A 7,100-nucleotide genomic window follows, 5' to 3' on the forward strand; every position below is an offset into this window, starting at 1 on the left:
TAACTTTGCTGTTAGGGTTTTTAAGTGTATGCTACTATTTGAACAACACTAAATACTTGCTTGACGGTAAATTATAAGAAAACTGGAGCTCTTTGTAAGCACTTTATTTCTTACTTAATAGTAATTAATATAAATTTAATATGTCAAGTTTCGTAATAGGCACTTTATATCCAACAGCAACAAATATTGTGTAATGAAGTGAATTTATTTCATATTGTTTGCTCTAAATCTCCCACGTAGAAATTTTTGTAGATAGATAAGTTAAAAGCATCATATTTGTTAGTAACTTATATTATTATGATTATTTTTTTTTGGAAAAAAAGATATATTACTGAAAATGAAGATATACTCGCTTGACATTGACACTCCTTTACAATATTTACAATTAGCTCAAATTAAGATAGTTTAATATGAATTCATAATATTTACAAAATCAATAAGGATCAAATAGATCTAGAGAACTGTTTTGTTCAACAATGACCATAGATAAACTTACAAAAAAGTAAATTAGAAGATTTCAGGTCTCAAATACAAGAAAAGTGAGTTTAAATACAATGGTTCATATTTCCAATGTTAGTCAATATTTTTTTTTAAAAAAAAGATATATTACTGAAAATGAAGGTATACACATTTGACATTGACACTCTTTTACAAAATCAATAAGGATCAAATAGATCTAGAGAACAGTTTTATTCAACAATACCCATAGATAATAATTAAAAAAGAGTAAATTAGAAGATTTCAGTTCTCAAATATAGAAAAAAATGAGTTTAAATACAATGGTTCATATTTCCAATGTTAGTCAACAAATGAAATATTGTGACTATCATTGATAGGTTTTTGTTTTAATACATAGTTGAGACTACCAGAATAATTGTTCATTCCTCTTAGGTTTACAGTTGATGTCAGTTTAGGACAAACAAGTTTTCTTTACAGTAGGTATACTTTTTTTCAGTAATGGCCATCAGGAGACCTTCAAAATCTGATTATCTTCTAGAAAAATTGTGAAATCATCAAATTCTTAGATGAATAGAATTCTTTTTTTTATTATACATATGACTGAATAACATTATATTTAATATACTATGTGGGATTCGTTTATTGTAAATATATAATAATTTCAAATTTGAATTCAAGGAAAATAAGTTATTTTCGACCATAATTCTTTTACATATTAGTTACTTTGTTCACTAAACTTGTGCTTTATGAGTTTCTAAGCGATTACATTTCAAGAACTTAATTTGTGCAAATGGGAAGGCGAATATCCGTACTTAGAAATGTTTAGACAAACTAGATTTTGATTAGTTTTATTCTCATAGTTGAAATCATGAGTCAATTGAAGGTAGATCACCATGGGAAACCTGGAAGCACTGGACGGCCGTTTCGTCCTATTGTGGGACTCCTCAGCAGTGCGCATCCACTATCCCGCCTCCCGAGATTCAAACTCAGGACCTATCTCTCGCGCGCGAGTACTTAACCGATAGATGACTGAGCCAGCCGGCATGCAACGGTGTTAATGTCTAACTTCAACTGATCCACGAATTATTCGTTCAAACTTCATAAAACTGTCGTAAAAATGATAGTGGATAGCTTGATAGAACATAATGTGTAGAAGAAATAATTTAAACACCGATCAATTATTAATTTTGGTCAAAAATGGTGCTATTATACTGTCGGATACTTTAAATTAAGCATTCTTTTGGTTTTTAACTCCTTTACTTCATTATGGCTTGTTTAGAACTATTTCAGTAGATTATAGTAACAATCATAATATTTTCATATCGTAATATTTCTTGTATACTGATTTCATCTATCCTTAAAATTATGAAATGATACAAGGAAAAGTAGAAAGTAATGGATAGGTTTTCCATTCAACTACCATACTTCTTGAACAATGGAACATAGACTATTTAATTTCCATGCTTATTAGATCACTATGGCATTGGTGGCTTGTAATGTAGCTATTAATCTATTTTATGGTTTAGGTGCCTCCTATGTTATGACTGAATTGGGTAACTGTTGGTCACAGTTTTCTGTTAGGTCAGCATATATATATATATATGAACTGTAGGAAATTAAAAAGTTCTTATTACAGGATTCGAATCTAGTGATTTGGTCCTAACACAAGTCGTTTCAAATAGAAATTTAATATTCACCCTCGAATGAGGAGAGAAAATGGATAAATTTCAATAAACCATTGAATCAGAATTCAATAACTACTCAGTACTCTATTGTTGTTGTATTTTGTAGTTGTCGTTTTATAATGAAGCCAACTTTTAATCATGTTTTAATTATTGAATTATTGAGTGATATAAATCTCTGTTACGGAGTCAAACGAGATATATTCATCTTTCTTCATTTACTATCTATCAATTTCTCAGTCAATTTTACAAATCATTTATTGTAATGTAAAACCTAGGTTATTAGTATTTTTAGAAAGAAAGAAAGATAGGAAGGGGAAAACGATAACCCAATTAAAGTGTATCAATGAAACAAACTACACAGGCTTATTTACATATATACATATATATACCCCAGAATGTGTCATAATTTAACAGCATATTAATTATTAACACAATTCTATGTAAGTATACTTGATTTATTGATAACATCTTTATATTCACTCTAAACTATTTCAATGTTCAATATTTGACGCGGGATTTTCTTTTTGTCTCTCATTTCGTTTACAAGTATCTTTTGTTTTAAATGATAACATCCAAATATATAGTTGTATACCTATATACATATTTTATTCAAATTCAATCATGACAACTTCATAAAAAGTTTAACTAACAATATGAATTGTTCATTTGTCAATTTGTACTAATGTGATTATGAGCATGTGTTTTTGTGACATGTGAAACTAATATTCCTTTTTTTTATTAATCAAATAGTATTTTATTTATGCATCAAACTCAATACTACTAATTAATATTGCATAAATAGAATATATATATATATATATATATATATATATATATATATAGCCAAGTTATTTTCATTATAAATCATCAAATATAAGAATGTTTTTCAGAGATTTCTCTACATTATCTATGGGTGTATGTAAACTGAGTCCTCAAGGTATACTTAGCAATGTTCTTTTATATAATATTAAAATATGATAAAACTATGTTAAGGTAAAACAAACAACGAAGTTATTTAGGTCGGATATAGAATAAGACCTAGAAGCTTCATTCGTTTCTTCATTATTTTTTTCTAAGTTTTTATCATGAAAAACTTCATTTGCATTTTATTTGATGAAGGCGCGAAAATTTCTACATATGTAGTAAAAACAAATTTGTGTACCCTCTAATCATGACGTTTTTTTATGCACAGCTGTGATTTCAACCAAAAAAACTATCACCATTACAAAGAAATGTGTTAGAATAATTTTAACTAATTAGCTATATAAATTAATTTCAGATTATGCTAAAGTATGTTTTTTTTAAGGGGGAAGGGGTTAGATGTGCTAATTCAAAGTGTTGATATGAACAATGATAATATTGAATGTGATAAATGTATTTCAATTCTGATTTCATTGTAATTAGATAAAACAAAATTCAATTAGAGATGAAAATGTAGTTGGTTTTTTGTTGTTGTTATTGTTGGTCAGATTGTTTATTATCTTAAGTTCATTTGTGTTTATTTAATCGTTGTCATGGTGCACAAATTATAGTAGAATAAAAAACTTTTGGTGTTTGTCATTCATATAATTTTTTTAATTCCTTTCTAAGATGATGAAATTCGTCCAAAAAATTAGAACAATTTGGTTCGGTGAAGTAATTATCTAGTCATTACTAAAACAGTCACAATAAATAGTAAGAATTATTTATGGTACTGCAATTTACAACTTAATAAGATCTAGGCCAGCTTAATAATCATAATTTACTATTGGAAACTTAATGACAAAGCCAAAAATTGGTTAAACTGGCAAGGCTTCAGTCATTCTTAACCCTACTCTAAATCTTGAGCTTTTAAAATTGAATAATATTCATTCTTTGATTTCATAAATTCTTCTCGAACTGCTTCTGGAATTTAGTTTTTATCTCGAATAGACATTATTCCTCTTTTACGTTTTAATAATGACTATGGTTGTAAGCATCAATTGAGAATCCAAGAACTGAAAGTGAAGTCATATTATTCTGCTTTACTTGTTACTTTTATTTAGTCTAAGTGTTTATCATCTTTTTAAATTGTTCCTTTTTTGAATTGTTGTGGGTCATGGTGACTAAAAATGATTCCTTTTCGTGATACATCATATATTATCAATGACTGGATACATTTTTATGCTTATTTCCTAACTAAAATTGATTATTCAGAAACATTTGTGTCCTTTATTAAAATCATGTTAACCATATTGAGTAAAAATTCTCCATACATGGGGTTCTGATTTCTAATTTCTCTTTCAAACAGTCCCATAAAATGTCCCGATCCTAAGATTTTAGATGTGACGACATTCTAAGAACTTAAAAACATAAATTCATACATAATAAGCAAAGATGAATAGTGGCTAGCAGTGCAATCCAGGACGCGCGTTTCGTCCTAAACGTCAATGGGAAGATTTAAACAATACTAAATGAATACAAATCCATAGAATTTCGTGACTCCGAGGCACTTTGTTGGGATTCAATGATCTACAAGTGATGTTTGATATCTCCAAACCACTCTATACACAAGACACCAGCAATAAGATAACATTTATCTATACAACCTCGTAAATCGACGCAACACATTAGTTCAAAATTCTTTCCAACTGAAATCAAATTTTGGGATGACCGATGGTTAAGTCTGTATAACATGTATTCAAATGGCTTTAATCAATAGATCATCTGAGTATCACTCACCCAGTCTAATATGCCTAAGTCAAGTAGTGACCAGAAGATGGTTCTACCACAGTCAATTTATGTTGTCAAAGTTATGCTAGAAACAAATTTCTACAAATTGCATTTTAAAAAACATCTAGTACAATAAAGCCCACAACTGCATGATATTCTCAATCATATATACAAAAAAATGAATAAAGGGTTGCTCAAGATCGTGGATCGATTGAAGTTAGACATTAACACCGTTGGATGCCGGCTCAGTGGTTTAGAGGTAAAGCGTTCGCACACAAAACCAAAGGTCATGGGTTCGAGTCCCACATGCCGGATCGTGGATACTCAAAATCGAGGAGCCCTCATGCTAAGACGAAACAGCCGTTCAAAGCTTCAGGGTTCTCAATGTTGGTCCAGCTTAGATAGACTCGTGAATTCAACTAAGAAAATAGTATAATCTCCACAGATCCCCATACTGACAGAAAAATTCTTCATAAAATATACCATTTAGTCTAGTTTCTGAGACTGCAATAAGTGTACAAATTATTCTTAATAATATATATTCGGAGAATTTTTCCACTAGTTAAATACTTGATAATGACAACTATCAAGCGAAGTATGTAAATGACAGAATATCCATATGAGTTCTAATTTGTTATATAAAAGAAAACAGATGATTTAGTTTAAGTTTTGAAATCAAATGGTTAAACTACTAACTTATTATTATATTTGTAAGAAAGTAAATAAATTGTTGATACATGAATATAACATATATTTACATATCAATGTTTTATCATTGTATAGAAAAGTGGTGACAAACATTATTTCAAATAATTTAATTTTCCTAATGAACTGATTGGGCTCAGATGTTTGGATAGATACTGCCAGATTCTTAGTTTAGTTTCTGAAAAGTTCTGAAACCCTCCAAAATATAGTAACAGGATAGGTAATCATCCAATCGGAAATGTGATATGTTAATTCAATTTCTAGATGTTTCTGGTAAACGTCTATTGAATGTTGATTGGATAAGATGTTTCTCAGCGTTTTCAGAGCTCATTTTGGCTTTTTTAGAGGAATTTTATCAGTCGCTCCTAACAGTCATGGTTTAGTATTTCTGAAGTGTAATGAATTAAGATGAAGTGCATTGAAACCATGAATTGATTTGAGTCAGCCCACCACTAAAAACATGGAAGCATTGGATGGCTATTTTGTCCTAGTGTAGTGAACAAAACAACGGTTGGGGACAATCGAATGTATTTAAGCAAAAATTACAGACTATCTCAGTAAATTCTGATAACCAAACAATGAACAGTCAATTTGCAAATTAACAACCAATTGTTTCAATCTTCTCTGTTTCTTCTCTAATTTCATTGCTCATGCATTTTCCAAACGATTGCGCTTCATTTCAGTTCTTTGCACATCGGTCTTCTAGCAAAATACATTCTATGTCTGACCAACACCATATACTACTTATATAGATATAAGTAGACCACACCACACTAGTATGGTACCCTTCAATAGTGCACACTCACGAACACCACGCAAGAATCGAACCCTGGACCTTCGATGTCATGCGTGAATACCACCTCTAGATCACTGAGCCAGCTCACATGTGTTTCAACGGTTGTCTAACTTACATCAGTGAAGTTCATTTTCCTCTATTCTCTCAGAATTCTTTAGCTGACCGTTATTCGTTAAAGAAATTGACTTTAATGTCATCCAATTGAACGTTAGTTTCTAAAGACGTGATTTCTGATTTTGACTGCAGAATCAACGAATTTTCAAGTGTTCAACTGATTACTTGATGTACTTTGAAAATTATTAGATAAATTTCATCATATATTAATGCCATTTAAGAAAAACGGTGAAATGGATGGTTTTGAACAAAATAAATTATGAGTTGTTTATAATTTTTAGTTCCACATTAAAATGAACTGGATATATGTGTTACATCAAAATTTAGAGAATGATTATAAAATCCTCATCATTTTACTGCCTTCTGCTCCTACTGTAGTGAACAAGAAGACGAGTGGGGACAATCGAATGTATTTAAACTATTTCACTAAAATCTGGTAACCATGCAGTAAACAGTCAATTTGCAAAATAATAATCAATTGTCTCAACATTAACTATTTCTTCTCCAAATATCACTCCATCTTCTCTGAGTTCATTGTTCATGCATTTTCATACGGATTTCGCTTCGTTCTTGTTTTTTCCTTATCGATCTTCTGCCAAAATACATATTATGCCTGACCATCGCCATACACTACTTATGTGGATATAAGT

At 30.0% G+C, this 7,100-nt stretch overlaps 1 non-coding gene across 1 annotated transcript; it reads left to right on the forward strand.

Moving 5' to 3' along the window:
* The first annotated feature begins 5,077 nt into the window (after positions 1-5,077).
* Smp_tRNA_02297_Pseudo_ACA.1.1 lies at positions 5,078-5,146 on the forward strand. Its single transcript has one exon. It is a non-coding gene (tRNA).
* The last annotated feature ends 1,954 nt before the right edge of the window (positions 5,147-7,100 follow it).

Source organism: Schistosoma mansoni, chromosome W (genome assembly GCF_000237925.1).
Source record: "Schistosoma mansoni strain Puerto Rico chromosome W, complete genome".
Taxonomy (NCBI): domain Eukaryota; kingdom Metazoa; phylum Platyhelminthes; class Trematoda; order Strigeidida; family Schistosomatidae; genus Schistosoma; species Schistosoma mansoni.